This window comes from Lepidochelys kempii, chromosome 6 (genome assembly GCF_965140265.1).
Source record: "Lepidochelys kempii isolate rLepKem1 chromosome 6, rLepKem1.hap2, whole genome shotgun sequence".
Lineage (NCBI taxonomy): Eukaryota > Metazoa > Chordata > Testudines > Cheloniidae > Lepidochelys > Lepidochelys kempii.
In genome coordinates, this window is record NC_133261.1 from 93,480,330 (window position 1) to 93,495,107 (window position 14,778).

The following is a 14,778-nucleotide window of genomic DNA, read 5'->3' on the forward strand; positions in this document are numbered from 1 at the left end:
TGTGATGAATTAATAAAGAATGCATGAATGTGAAGCAACAATGACTTTATTGCCTCTGCAAGCGGTGATCGAAGGGAGGAGCAGAGGGTGGTTGGCTTACAGGGAAGTAGAGTGAACCAAGGGGTGGGGGGTTTCATCAAGGAGAAACAAACAGAACTTTCACACCGTAGCCTGGCCAGTCATGAAACTGGTTTTCAAAGCTTCTCTGATGCGCACCGCGCCCTCCTGTGCTCTTCTAACCGCCCTGGTGTCTGGCTGCGCGTAACCAGCAGCCAGGCGATTTGCCTCAACCTCCCACCCCGCCATGAACGTCTCCCCCTTACTCTCACAGATATTGTGGAGCGCACAGCAAGCAGTAATAACAGTGGAAATACTGATTTCGCTGAGGTCTAACCGAGTCAGTAAACTGCACCAGTGTGCTTTTAAACATCTAAATGCACATTCTACCACCATTCTGCACTTGCTTAGCCTGTAGCTGAACAGCTCCTGACTACTGTCCAGGCTGCCTGTGTATGGCTTCATGAGCCATGGCATTAATGGGTAGGCTGGGTCCCCAAGGATAACCATAGGCATTTCAACATCCCCAAAGATTATTTTCTGGTCTGGGAATAAAGTCCCTTCCTGCAGCTTTTGAAAGAGGCCAGAGTTCCTGAAGATGTGAGCGTCATGTACCTTTCCCGGCCATCCTGCGTTGATGTTGGTGAAACATCCCTTGTGATCCACCAGTGCTTGCAGCACTATTGAAAAGTACCCCTTGCGGTTTATGTGCTCGCCGGCTTGGTGCTCCGGTGCCAAGATAGGGATATGGGTTCCGTCTATGGCCCCACCACAGTTAGGGAATCCCATTGCAGCAAAGCAATCCACTATGACCTGCACATTTCCCAGGGTCACTACCCTTGATATCAGCAGATCTTTGATTGCGTTGGCCACTTGCATCACAGGAGCCCCCACAGTAGATTTGCCCACTCCAAATTGATTCCCGACTGACCGGTAGCTGTCTGGTGTTGCAAGCTTCCACAGGGCTATTGCCACTCGCTTCTCAACTGTGAGGGCTGCTCTTATCTTGGTATTCTTGTGCCTCGGGGCAGGGGAAAGCAAGTCACAAAGTTCCATGGAAGTGCCCTTACACATGCGAAAGTTTCGCAGCCACTGGAAATCGTCCCAGACCCACTGCAACACTATGTGGTCCCACCAGTCTGTGCTTGTTTCCTGGGCCCAGAATCGGCGTTCCACCGCATAAACCTGCCCCATTAGCACCATGATGCTCACATTGCTAGGGCCTGTGCTTTGAGAGAAGTCTGGGTCCATGTCCTCATCACTCCCGTCACCGCGCTGATGTCGCCTACTCACCTGGTTTCTCTTTGCCAGGTTCTGATGCTGCATATACTGCTGGATAATGTGTGTGGTATTTAATGTACTCCTAATCGCCAAAGTGATCTGAGTGGGCTCCATGCTTGCCGTGGTATGGTGTCTGCACAGAAAAAAGGCGCGGAACAATTGTCTGCCGTTGCCCTGACGGAGGGAGGGGCGACTGACAACATGGCTTACAGGGTTGGCTTACAGGGAATTAAAATCAACAAAGGGGGTGGCTTTGTGAGAAACTGAATGGCCCCCTCAAGGATAGAACTCAAAACCTCAAAGATAGAACTCAAAACTGGGTTTAGCAGGCTGTTGATTTCAGGGAGGGAGGAGAAAATGAATACAAAACAAATCTGGTCTATTTCTTGTTTTGAGCCACTTCATCTATCTTTATACATCTTGCTGGCAGCAGACTGTGCAGTACGACTGCTAGCCAACGTCAACACCTGGGTGCTCGGCAGAAGACGGTACAGTATGACTACTGGCCATCATCTTCTGCTAGCTACAGATTAAAAGACAGTGCACTGCCGGTAGGACTCAATTGCCATGAGACGAAACAAGGGAAATGACCTGGCTGAGTCACTCCCATGTTTGCCCAGGCGCCCGATTAAAAGAGCACCCAGGACTACGTTGACGACGGCCACCAGTCATACTGCACTGTCTGCTGCCAAAAGGCAATAAACTGCTGCTGTGTAGCAATGCAGTACCACCTCTGCCAGCACCCAGGAGACATACGGTGACGGTTAGCTGAGCGGCTCCATGCTTGCCATGGTATGACGTCTGCACAGGTAACTCAAGAAAAAAAGGCGCAAAACAATTGTCTGCCCTGGCTTTCACGGATGGAGGGAGGGAATGGGGGCCTAACGATATGTACCCAGAACCACTCGCAACAATGTTTTAGCCCTATCGGGCACTGGGATTTCTACCCAGAATTCAAATGGGCAGCGGAGACTGCAGGAACTGTGGGATAGTTACCCACAGTGCAACGCTCCGGAAGTCAACGGTTGCCTCGGTACTGTGGACACACTCCGCCAACTACCTGTACTTAGAGCATTTGTGTGGGGACACACACAATCAACTGTATAAAAACACTTTCTCCAAAACCAACTTCTATAAATTCGACCTAATTTCGTAGTGTAGACATACCCCCAGTGACTGGACCCCTTATGTGAATTTTGACCACTGATCTGGACTGTCCTTTGACCTGTTTGACTCCTGGGAATTACAGCTTTCACAATGGGCTCCTGATCAATGACTGGGGCTCCTAGGAACTATGGCAATACAAATAATAATTAAAAATAAGATGCATGTCTGCAATCATTGAGGAAGGGAGAGGAATTTTTCTAGGTGGTTCATTGAAATGTAACCAGCAATCATAGGATGGCCATAGACTGGATGTTAAATGCTTTCCAGGGTTGTGAGGCACCTTGCCACCACCCCACCCTTAGTGTGACAAAATCTTTGTCTGTTCCTGCTGCGGTTCAGCTCTCTCAAAACACCAGTCTCTGGCAACACAAGAACTGTCTTCAGGCCTCTGAAGGCCTCATTCTCTGTTTAGGTTAGCAGTATGGTGCACACCAACTCCCAAGTCCTTCAAGCATCCCTCTGGAGTGCTCAGCCCCTGCTCCTCTGAATGCTCACAAGCTCCTTGATCAGAGACTAACAAATTTATTTGAGCATAAGCTTTTGTGAGCTACAGCTCACTTCATCGGATGAAGTGAGCTGTAGCTCACGAAAGCTTATGCTCAAATAAATTTGTTAGTCTCTAAGGTACCACAAGTACTCCTTTTCTTTTTGTGGATACAGACTAACACAGCTGCTACTCTGAAACCTGTCCTTGATCAGAGGTTCTCAAACTGGAGGGTGCGGAATGTAGTTGTGCGGGGGGAGCGGGGCATGAAAAGATTTGAGGGGAAAAAAACATACAGCACACATTCAGAGCTGGGCAGCCAGAGAGCAGTGGAGAAGTAAGGGTGGAATGCTACCCTTACTTCTGTGCTGCTGCTCACCACGGCACTGCCTTCAGAGCTGAATGCCTGTCCAGTATCCACTGCTCTCCGCTCTGCCTTCAGAGCTGGGTGGCTGGAGAGCGGCCGCTCCCTGCCAGGCACCTACTCTGTGTGTGTGTGTGTGTGTGAGAGAAGGGGGGCATGATCTAATAAGTTTGAGAACCACTCTCCTTGATCCACTATTCCCAAAAGAATAGTATACAGCAGCTTGTGAAGATTTCTATTTAACCTGCTGCACTCATAGTGAAAACAGATTCAAGTGATAGCAAGTAAAAATACTGGAAACATAATATGCTTTCTAGAGGCTAAGTTTAATTAACAAGGTACCTCCTATCTCCTGTAAGATAGCTTGACCCAAGTCCTTTTTGCAGCTTTTTCACCCAGTTTGGCTGAAATCTCATAAGATCAAGCCTAGTGGTGGCTTGTTTTCACAGATTGAAGGAATGAGAATATACCTCTGTAGCCCTTAGTTATACCCCTAAAAGTTTATTGTCCTTACCTGTAAACAGAGCTCTCTCTACTGGTTCACTGCTTCCTGTAAATTTCCCCTCTTCGAAGATTTCAAAATTAGCAGTCAGCTCAGATTCTAAATGGATGCCCATTGTGAACCACACAATTTACTTGTAAACAGACAGCTAGATAAACATTTCTTGCCTGAAAGAAAACCTGCTTTTCACCTTTCTGGTAACCAGTGCCTACTCACAGACCTGAAGAACATGATTTCGGTATATATACATAATTCCTTATTCACCATCTGTACATATGTTTTGCAACGATTATGAAGACCAGTGCGACAGCATTTGTTAGACAACCTACATGACATTCTTTTGGTGAACCTAGGGGATCTGTGTGCCCCTGTGTACTCCTGTGCCCTCTGCTGGTTGGCATCCAGAGGTTCCTGGGTCATAGGATGTCCTTGGAACAAGATCCATGAGAATGTGAAATAGTCTCCTAAGAAAGATGATAGATCCCCCAGTCACCTAACTCATTTCAAGCAGAAAAGGACAAAGAGTATTTTGAACTATAGTACAGAGAACAAAGGCAGGCTCATGCTACCACATTTGGGTCTGGGTGACCAAGCAGGATTGCTCTGGATAACTATCACTGTAACAGAAACCTCACTACAGGGAAACGTACAATACTAGAAAAATTCTCACCAGCTACAGGAAAAGAAACCATAAACCAGAGGCGGAAAATGAGAGGATCAAAACATAGTGCAAATCCGAAGAAGAGCAAATGCGTAATCATTGTAACTGAGCTGCACAGAGACTTTCTCCAACAATGTGTGAGATATAAGGAAGTGCAAAGAAGAGTTTTTATCAAGTCATCAGAAACAAAGATTTTCCACTCAGAATCAGTGAGTAAAAAATCATACCAAAGGGTTGGGGAAAGGACAGAGGTGTCAGAGACAGGTATAGAATAATCTGCCACCAGGCCAGGAATAGACACATGGGATCAGACCCCAGACACAGTGTGCAGCCCCATGCTGAGCAGATCATACTCAACTCTGACAGATACAGGAGGAGTCTGCAACCTACACACTTGGGCAACACTCATGAAGCTTTTCTTGCCTCTAAAGCATTACTGAACTGAACTAAATGGTATGGCTCACTCCTTGCATGCAATAGGAAGTGACACATATATCCAAGTGCAGGAGAAGGACCTTTGTGTCTGGAATGTTTGGGACCCTCCTGTGGAAAACGTATTAATATTCCCCTGAAATCCATAGCCTAAACAAAGGCTCTTGCCTACTGAAACCAGCAAGATGTCTGGCTGCAGTACCAGGACTGGTCACAAGAGGACGGTATGTGCTCATCAATATGCTTTCCTGCAGGTGGCAGCAGCCCTGAGGAGCTCACAGATCAAGTCTGTGTGATCCAGAGTCATTAGTGATAGTAACACAACAGCACACATGCTACATCAGGGCAGGGTCCTTGATTCTCTGCTACTTGGAACTGGCCATGGCCATGTACATGTACCACAGTCAGGCATACAGGGAAGGGGAGGAGAGAGACTGCCACTTTTGGGAGCAGTAGAGGCAAGGATTAAGAATCCAAATTGCCACATTTAGGATCACCTGTGGGATGGATACTGTCACATTCACAACCACTAAGGGAATCAAACTGCCTCTTGCAGAAACACTAGGAAGGGTGGAGAAAACAGAAACTGCCACATTCAGGAGTTGGGTGCAATAGAAACTACCACAACCAAAAGCAATGAGGAAACAGAAACTGACATTCAAGCTTTGCAGGTGTGCAGTGACAAAATTGCCATATTCAGGAACACTATGTGGAGAACAGAAATAGCAGCGGAAGAAAAGAAGCTATCCTTTTCAGCTGCATACTTGAGAGTGAAGGACTGCCACAATAGGAATTCATTCTGTCTCTCTCACACATCCCCATCCAGGGCAATTGGAATGGTGGTTATGGATGGGCTGAGGGTAGTGGCATAACGTTGAGCTGGTGGGGACCGTATTGTATAAACGATTCTCAGAAAGGAAAAATCTCTGCTCCTTTGTGACACAGAGTTTTTTTAATCCAATTAAATAAGATGATTTGGCTCTTTTAAGCCTTTCCCTACTAAAATCGCTGCTGTGTCTGAGCGGGATTCACATTGATCCTGGCAGTGAGACAAGTTGAGCTCACTCCTCTTTGACTCAACTGGCTCTGAGGTGACAGACTGGAAATTTGTTTCCCCCCGCACTTTGCTAGTATTGGGAACCCCAGTTCAAAAGCTTGTTTTGACCATTCCATGATCACTGGTGTGTGTGGGGAGACCCAGATGATGCTCTGCCATGGTGTCAGATGTAGCATGGCTGTCACTCACAAGGAGCCCACGCTGACATTCTCAGGGTGATGAGAAGAGTGCTAGATTATAAAGACTAGAGAGAGACTATAAAGTCAGAAAGCTAGTGAGCACAGAATAACTCCTGGGGTAAGAAACCAGCTTTCCACTCACCCATCCCCATAAATGTTCTGGTGCAGTGAGTGAAAGATGGCAGCACTGATGGCAAATTTCCAGGGAAGCAAAGCAAATTTCCAGTTGTGGCTCCCTATAAAAGCTCCACCACTTCTTCCACCAGCTCTCCCTGTCCTGCTCTCAGGCAGTGATCACCTGTATGTGCATCATCAAACTGCTACTTGCAGCTTGCGAGCCACAGCTGAAAACACAGCTTACTTTGTTCAGGGTCAGAGCAGGGGGATATTAATTAGAGAGGGGGGTATTTTGAGTGTGGGGGGAGGGAGATGGCTGAGGGAACATTTATGGGGGAGGACTGAGAGGGGCTTAAACTCACAGCCAGCTAATTAAAGGTTTACTGGCTGAGCCAGCTGTTAGAGATGACAGCAGTGTTTTATGGGACACATCACCACTGTCACAACCGATTCTGCCTGCAATAAATGGGACTCAGTCTTCTCTTAGCCCTAGAACACCCACAGGTAAGTGCCACCATCATCATCGGAGAAGCCTCTCCTGACAATGTACCGAAGCAATTTCATGTGTGACATGAAGGTGCATGTCAGCTAATTGAGGGGGATCCCTACCCAGCTGAATTTCTCAAGTGTAGCCAAGACCCGTGTCTTTACTGAGATTTGTGGAAGTCTCCTATCATCACACTAGGTCCAATGCAGCTCCACCAGTGGGACCTGTAGCGTAGGGAGGGCTCCGATGTTCTCATCCTTCGGTCATCTAGTCTTGCTCTGAGCTGGCCTACTTGATGCAGTGGTAAAAGCATCTCAGGCCTCCCTGCACTGTGGCACCCACTGGTGAGGCTACACCGGAGCTGGTGTGATGGTGGGAGAGTGTAAATTAAAACTCAGCAGAGCCAGCCATTATAAGCAGATGGCTGTTTGGCAGCTTATGTAAAAAGCAATTGTTGGTCTTGGTCTATTTCTCAGTGGGCAAATGCTTGGTCTGGTACTTAGCTTAGAGGTCAGGCAGTTAGGACTCATGGGTTCTAGTATCAGCCTTGTCACAGACTCACTGTGTGATCTTGGACAAGTCCCTTCCCTGCCTCAGTTTCCCCCGCTGTCCTAGCAGGATCATGGCACTGACTATTCTTCTCAAGGGGTTGTAAGGGTTAATCTGTTGGTGCATGTATGGTCCTTTGCAGAGAAATGTGACGGATATTCTTCCCCATAGCCATCACCAAGCAAATGAGAATGGCAGGGGTCCACTGGGTCACAGCTGCTGCACAAACTGCCCATGAAAGGCTAGGCTCTGCTAATCAACACAGTGTAAGATGAACATGCTGCAGGAAGAGCCAAAGAAATGGGATTATGTGCAGTACTGCTTTTCCTTCCAGGGTCTTGCTTGTGAGGGACATAGGCATAATGAAGGCCAGCAAGATGGAGCTGGGTTTGTTCCAATCTTGGCTCCATGCCCCATTGTCAGAGAGAGATGGATCAAGGAACAGACAGAATTGGGATGTGGACTCAGTGTGGGGAGTTGTGTATCTGTGAAAGACAGAGAGAAAATGTATGTCTCACATGGGTTTGTGTTGGGGTACATGTACTTGGTACGTGTGTGTGCTGGGAACATGTGTGATTGCACATCTCTTAATTTAGATACTTATATGGGCCCCATCACCTTAAGGTCTAAGCATCTGTGTTGAAACATCCTGTTGGAGGCATGTAGTGTGCATTGCTTGTGCGATGGAGATCCATGTATGTGTTGCAGATGTGTGCTGTAAGAATGGTGTGGGGGTGTTAGGAATGTGTATAGCATGTTGGGGAAGTGTATGTGTTGTGAATGTGTATTGTGTGCACATTGTATGTTGTGTGTTGCATGTGTTGTACCTGGGGAGTGTTTTGTGCACAGTGTGTGTTGTGCATTGTGTTGTGTGTGGCATGCTGTATACATTGGACATGGGGCATATATGCTGGAAATGGCTGTATGTAACAAAACAAGAGGATATTTTGTGGTTAAATGAGGCGAATCATCACCATGGTAACTGTGCTCTCCTCTCCAGATGCCAGGCTGCTAAAGGATGTTTGTGTGGCTGAAAGCCCCAAACTCACCTCACATCTTCAAAGGGGCTTGCAGTCTCCAGGCTGCATGCTGTACTCCAGGCCGTGTTGGGGATGGGGACTCCCCACAATCCATGTTCTTGGTGGGAGTGGGGCACTGTGGTCTCCAGGGTAGGGTCCACATGGTGTGTTCTCTGGACCTGGAAGTCCCATGATGTACTGTATGGGATGGAGGGCCAGCTCTCTCAGTGTATGTCTACACTGCAGTCAGACACCCATGGCTGGCCCATGCCAGATAGGGTTGCCAACTTTCGAATCGCACAAAACCGAACACCCTAGCCCTGCCCCTTCCCCAAGGCCCTGCCCCCACTCACTACATTTCTACTCCTTTGGTGGCTTGCTCTCCCTCACCTTCACTGGGCTGGGGCAGGGGGTTGGGGTGCGGGAGGGGGCAAAGGCTCTGAATGGGGGTGCAGGCTCCAGGGCGGGGCCAGAAATGAGGGGTTCAGGGTGCAGGAGGGGGCTCCGGAATGGGGCCATGGGTTGGAGTGCAGGGGGGGTGAGAGCTCCAGCTGGGTGTGCAGGCTCTGGGATGGGGCCGGGAATGAGAGGGTTGGGGTACAGGAGGGGGCTCTGGGCTTGGGCAGGGGCTCAGGGTTGGGGTGTGGGCTTACCTTGGGCAGCTCCGGTCAGCGGCGCAGCAGGGCTAAGGCAGGCTCCCTGCATGTCCTGACTCCATTCTGTGGCCCGGAAGTGGCCAGCAGGTCCAATTCCTAGGCGGCAGGGGCCAGGAGGCTCCGCACACTGTTCTCGCCTGCAAGCACCACCTCCCCCAGCTCCCATTGGCCGCAGTTCCTGGCCAACGGAAGTGTGGAGCCAGTGCTCAGGGCGGGGGCAACGCGCGAAGCCCCATGGTGCTCCCCGCAGGAGTCAGACCTGCTGGCCACTGCCGAGGTGCAGCGCAGTGTCAGGACAGGTAGGGACTAGCCTGCCTTAGACATGCAGCACTGCCAACTGGACTTTTAACAGCCCCGTCGGCAGTACTGACCAGAGCCACCAGGGTCCCTTTTCAACTGGGTGTTCCAGTCGAAAACTGGATGCTTGGCAACCCTAATGCCAGATAACTCAGGCTCACGGGGCTTGGGCTTAGGAGCTGTTCAACTGCAGTGCAGAGTTCAGGCTCGGGCTGGAGCCCAAGCTCTGGAACCTTCCAACCTCATGGGATCCTAGAGCCCGGGCTCCAGCCCAGGTGTGTAAACCACAATTAAATAGTCCCTACATCTAAGTCAGCTGGCATAGGCCAGCCAGGTTTTTAATTGCAGTGCAGACATACCCTCAGAGGCTGCACTTACTTGGGGCAAACGTGGTCATGTTGTGCTCTCCAAAGAGCACTTACTCCATTGCACTCTCCACTCACATCCTGCACTCAAGAATCCATGCTCAAAGGCCAGAAAGAACTGAGCAACTGACATGCTGGTCCCACAGGAGGGCTGTCTTATGAGGCCAAGGTATCACTGTAGACTATGATGATCTAGCTACTGCCTAGTCTCAAGTCCCTGCCTCTGTGCTAGGACAGGGTTGGACCCACTGTTGAGCATGGCTAGAGGGGAAGACTCAGTGGTCCTACTTTCCACCTGACTTGCCCATTTCAGCATCTTTTCCTGGGGCCACATTCTTTCTTGATTTACTAGGGGTGTTTTTAAAAGGTGCCCTGAGGACCTGCCTCCTTCTCCCAATTTCCTACTCCCAGAGCAAGCTTCATCACAGCCTACTGGTAGGCTTGTGGCAATAAAAGAGAAGCACCTAGCCCAGTGGTTCTCCAACTTTTGTACTGGTGACCCCTTTCACACAGCAAGCCTCTGAGTGTGACCCCCCCTTATAAATTAAAAAAAAGTTTTTATATATTTAACACCATTATAAATGCTGGATGCAAAGCGGGATTTGAAGTGGAGGCTAGCACCTCGCAACCCCCCATGTAATAACCTCGTCACCCCCTGAGGGGTCCCAACCCCCAGCTTGAGAACCCCTGACCTAGCCATTTCAGAGTGCTGAGTCACCATGTTCAATCTCTCTGTCAGAGAAGTGGTAAAACCAGAGAGACTTATTGTGGTCATTAAAGAGCCCGTGGTAACATTTTTGTATGAGAGTCAGGGTGTTGACCCCAATTCTCTACCGAAAATCTTCCTGTTGAATTAATATAGATTATTTTCACAAGCATGCTGGACACTTTACAGGACAAAGGAAACCAAGTTCTATTTTCTTAAGGAGCGAGTTGAAGAAGATGGTGGCTTGGGAATTTTCCTTTGCTTCCTGACTAAACAATTTGGCATTACTACACAGCTGTTTAACAATTTCCTCATTCCACCCCACAGGTGGCTGCATTTCAGGGGTGGTGCAGTGGTCCCTTCATACAGTATCTTCACTAAATCACATTGACATGGAGACCTGTTGTAAATAATTTTTTTAAAAAAGAGCCTTTATTAATAGCCTTTATTAATTTATTTTGGCAACTATAATTGAAATGATTTACAATGATGCTCAGGAACATACCAGAACATAAACTAGAGCATCTCATAACTAAATCTCCTAACAATAATGAAGTCTTAGTAACAAGAGACCTCACTCTGTTACTTAATAATTGCTGAGCAGTGGCCTGGACACTAGATCTCAGTTAGATGAATCCACTGGACAATGTTTTTCTCTCTCCTTCTTGCTGCTTTTATGGTACATAGCAGAAAAAATTTTTGGAGATAACTTGGACTTTGCTAAGGATTTATATATTTAATGTCTCAACATTTGTGAATTTGTCCAGTTTACTCCAAATGTGGCAAAAAACCCTCTCTCATGCCCTAAACCACCTGAACCTATTTTAAGTCTAAGAACATAAGAACGGCCATACTGGGTCAGACCAGGGGCCCATCTAACCCAGGACCCTGTCTTCTGACAGTGGCCATTGCCAGATGTTTCTGAGGGAATGAACAGAGCAGATAATCAACAAATGATCCATCCCCTGTTGCCCATTCCCAGCTTCTGGCAAACAGAGGCTAGGGACACCATCCCTGCCCATCCTGGCTAATAGCCATTAATGGACCTATCCTCTATGAATTTATTTAGTTCTTTTTTGAACCCTGTTATACTCCTAGCCTTCACAACATTCTCTGGCAAAGAGTTCTACAAGTTGACTGTGCATTGTGTGACGAAATACTTCCTTTTGTTTGTTTTAAATCTGCTGCCTATTAATTTCATTTGGTGACCCCCACTTCTTGTGGTATGAGGTGTAAATAACACTTCCTTATTTACTTTCTCCACACCAGTCATGATTTTATAGACCTCTATCATATCCCCCCTTAGTCGTCTCTTTTCCAAGCTGAAAAGTCCCAGTCTTATTAACCTCTCCTCCTATGGAAGCTGTTCCATACCCCTAATCATTTTGTATTTCTAATATTTCTTGTATGAATTTCAGGAAAATGGGGTAAAATGGAAACCTAGTTGCTACTTTAACTATGAAGCAGCACCTGATAATACTAAAGCTGTCCCAATTTCTATCCCACCGTTGTAGCACATCCCCTCATCCTGCACCACAGCTGAGGCCTTGGGTTCTTGGGGGCATCAGAGAGGTTATGCCTGCACCTCTGGCAGGTTATGCCTGCAGGCCTCCTTTCTCTTAGGCCCTTTTTACATTACACAGTTTTGTCAGCAAAAGGCAGCTTTTGTCAACAAAACAGTGGAGGTGTACACACGACAGTGCTCCTCCCACCGACAAAACTCTCCTGCTTTGCTTACAAAATAAAACCATCTTGACGAGAGGCATAGAGCTTTTTGTGGCAAAGTTAGATGGACAAAGTGTCAGTGCTGACCAGTGGTCACCAACCAGTCAACTGTGATCGACTGGTCGATCCTCAAGGATCTCGCAGTAGATCATGATCTCCGGTGGTGCAGCATGGCTGCCGCTAAGGCAGACTCCCTACCACAGCCTGACGCCCTCCCGGAAGCAGCCAGCGCGGCCCCGCGGGTGGGAAGGCAGGGGTCTCCCTCTGTGCACTGCTCCTGCCTGCAAGCATCGCCCCCGCAGCTCCCATTGGCCGGGAGAGCTGTGGGGGCGGTGCTTGTAGAGGGGGGCAGCGCACGAAGCTACATGCCCCTAACCTCCCCAAGGGCTGCAGTGGCGCATTGGCCCCTCCTGGGAGTGGTGTGGGGCCGGGGGAGGCTGCCTTAGCCTTGCTGCGCCCGCCACTGACTGGGAGCTGCCGGAGGTAAGTGCTGCGCCGCTGGAGGCTGCACCCCAACCCCCAGCCCCCTCCTGCACCCTGAACCCCCTCCTGCATCCCAACCCCCAGCCCTGAGCCCCCTCCCAGAGCCAGCACCCCATGCCCCCTCCTATACCCCAAGCCCTGAGCCAGCACTTTGTATCCCCTCCTGCACCCCAACACTCTGCCCCAGCCTGGAGCCCCCTCCTGCACCTAAACTCCCTCCTCCAGCTTGCACCCCTCACCCCCTCCTGCACCCCAAACCCCTGCCCCAGGCTCAGCCCAGAGCTCCCTCCCACACTGCAAACCCCTCAGCCCCAGCCCAGAGCCCGCACCCCCTCCCAAACCTCAACTCCCTACCCCAGCCTGGTGAAAGTGAGTGAGAGTGGGGGACAGCGAGTGATGGGGGGGGATGGAGTGAGCGGGGCAGAGCTGTGGGAAATGGGCCGGTGCTCAGGGAAGGGTATTTCCTGGGTTGCCCTTAGATTCAAAAAGTGATTTTGAGTAAAAGGTTGGAGACCAGTGGTGTAGACACTGTGTTTGTTAGGTCACCGTAACTGGCTTCCAGGAGGTATCCCACAATTAGGGTGACCAGATGTCCCATTTTTATAGGGACAGTCCTGTTTTTTGGGACTTTTTCTTATATAGGCACCTATTACCCCCCCACCTCAATCCCGTTTTTTCACAGTTGATAACTGGCTCCTGGCAGCAAACGCACTCCTGCAGGGGAGGGGGTAGATCTCCTTGGTCTGTGGGGAGACGAGGCTGTGGGAGAACGTGGACGAAATTACGGAATCAAAACATTAACGTGGAATCCTGCTCTCCCCGGCACTAGGACCACAGTGGCAGGCAGACAGGGTGGGCTGCTGCTGGGGGGCAGGGAAAAAGACTTGTGCTGTGCTGTGCAGAGCCAGGGAGTGAGGTGGGGGCTCAGCTGATGTTGGGGTCTCCCCCTCCACCCACTGGTGTACCAGTCTCCACTGAGCTTCTGCCTCAGGATTGGTTGTTTCCTGTTACTGTCTGAACTTAAAGAGATAGCATGCTAACACCCACACTTCCCTCTCTCACACACACACTTCCTGTCACACACTTCTCCCCTCCCCCCCTTCTGTGGGCTTTTTGTGTTAATGTTCAGCAATGTCAATTTGGTCATATTACTGAGCGCTACTTTAAAAAGTGATTTAAAATGTGTTACTTTTCGGCCACACACAGCAATCCTTACAAGGTTCATAGCACGGTGCAAACAAACAATGCCAGGCTCAGCACGCTACAGCAACATATATTACTGTGGATCAGTGTTAATATGCTTCTTCAGCTGAACAGCCCCCATGTTGGGCTCCTCTTATAGCCTTGTTTTCATAACTCACAGCACAATACAGGATCCATGCTTTCCAACAGAGATGGCTGGGTTGCAGGTTAAGAGGGTAGTTGAAAAGCAGCTGACAATCTAGGGGGATGCCCATAGAATGATAGGATTGAGAAACCATCATCATGTGACACTATATCTGTTCCCATGTAGCATTGCAAACCCTTTCCAAAGTACCCTGTGGCCAGTTGCACAATGGGATAGCTACCGACAATGCACTGCTCTGTGTTGAAGCAAGTGCTGCTATCGTGGATGCGCTCCACCGACACAAGGAGCATCATGTGGACATGCACCAGCAGTTTAATTACAGCGGTGGCTGTATGTCGGCATAACTTGTGTTGACAAAACTCTGTAGTATAGACAAGGTCTTAATCTGTCCCTCATCTTCTATACCTAAGCCCTACTACTAGTACAGAGCTGACTGGCGGTCTCAGACAGCAGTACAGTCCATAATCCAACACTTAACGTAACTGAATGCTGTGTAAACCTGGAGACCTCAGTAATCAGAGCCTACACCCTCACCACATACACAACTTTGGTTCCAGCTCTGACTCAAATGAATGCTGTAGGATCAGACCATAGCACTCGGGGAGAGAATGTGCCTTGGTACAATCTCAGCATGATTTTCCATAATGTTGAAGAAGACAGACAGATCTTGGGGAATCACATCTGCTGCTGCTGCCTTTACCCCACTTTCTCCTCCTCAGGACCCAAGACAGAGAAAGGCAAGAAGAAAGAAGCACACTGAGCCTTTGTTTCTCTTCTGAGGGGTATAAGCATGAGAGAAACTGGAAAGCCAGAGACTCCATCAGTATAACACCCAGGGAGGA